The following is a 1,214-nucleotide window of genomic DNA, read 5'->3' as shown; positions in this document are numbered from 1 at the left end:
TGCGCCAGTTTCTGGTCAGAATCGGCGAGGAGGCCGGGCGGTTAAGCAAAGAAAATTTGAAGCAGTGAGTTGCGAGTTCAAGCCCGCAAAATGTTGTGGATGTTCTGCAATGTTTTAAGAATCGGCGACAGGCCTACGGCCTAATAAACACTGAAACCGATATATTTTTATATTATATTATTACATTCTGGGCTATTCGCTTCAGAATATGGTCACTGTATTTATGGTGGCGTAAAGCTCCTAATATTTAAAGCAAGATGATGTCGTCGTGGGACGCCTGTAGGAAACCACCACTGCCGTGCTTCGAATGGACTATTCACTATCATGACCCCTTCCCTGAAGAACGTAGCCTACAACACTTCTTGAATGTAACATTATCAGCCGCACGCCACCAGACAGATCACATCCATTGAATTGAAGCTAAGCGTTGACTCCAGGGCTTATTTAAGAGTAAAATTTGTGGCCTCCGGCGACGCCCCCAAACCTAACTCCAGATGCTGTAGCTAAAAGTGACCTTCTGATGGTGCACGGCAGGATTCATGTAAACTTATTACTTTAGATTAAGTGCATCCAAAAAAGGGTGTTTTTTAATTATATGTTTTTTGGGGTGTTGAAATCCGTTTTTGGCGGTCGGCATCGGAAATTTTTAATGGAACCTGTTCCATTAAAATCGGAAATCGGAAATTTCCGATTCCGATGCCGAAATAAATCGGCATCGGAAATTTTAATGGACCTAACCTGCGAGGTTTTCGTTGATCGGCTAGATTTTTTCTATGTTTGAAGTCCGTCCGGCGGCCGGAAAAACCTAGCCAATCAATGAAAACCTCGCAGATTAGGTCCAGTTAGGAACAGGTTCCATTAAAAATTTCCGATGCCGACCGCCAAAAACGGATTTCAGATTCTTAATCTACACCCCAAAAAAACATATAATTAAAAAAACACCCTTTTTGGATGCACTAAAATATTACCGGATTCATGCAGTTTCACGCTTCCACTGGCAAGCTGGGCTGATTGGGCGCAGACCTTTGTCCGCTAATTACAGTTCGAGCTTAAGTCAGGGTATGAAGTGATGATTCGATGCAACGTTCAGTGGTGGTCGATCATTACAGTTCAGCGTACCAAGATTGGAGCAGAGAGGTGCGGGTTCGATCCCAGCTCTGTGCGCCAGTTTCTGGTCAGAATCGGCGAGGAGGCCGGGCGGTTAAGCACAGCAG

Source organism: Hyalella azteca, unplaced genomic scaffold, assembly GCF_000764305.2.
Source record: "Hyalella azteca isolate HAZT.00-mixed unplaced genomic scaffold, Hazt_2.0.2 contig11425, whole genome shotgun sequence".
NCBI lineage: Eukaryota > Metazoa > Arthropoda > Malacostraca > Amphipoda > Hyalellidae > Hyalella > Hyalella azteca.
This window is presented reverse-complemented; position numbering follows the sequence as displayed.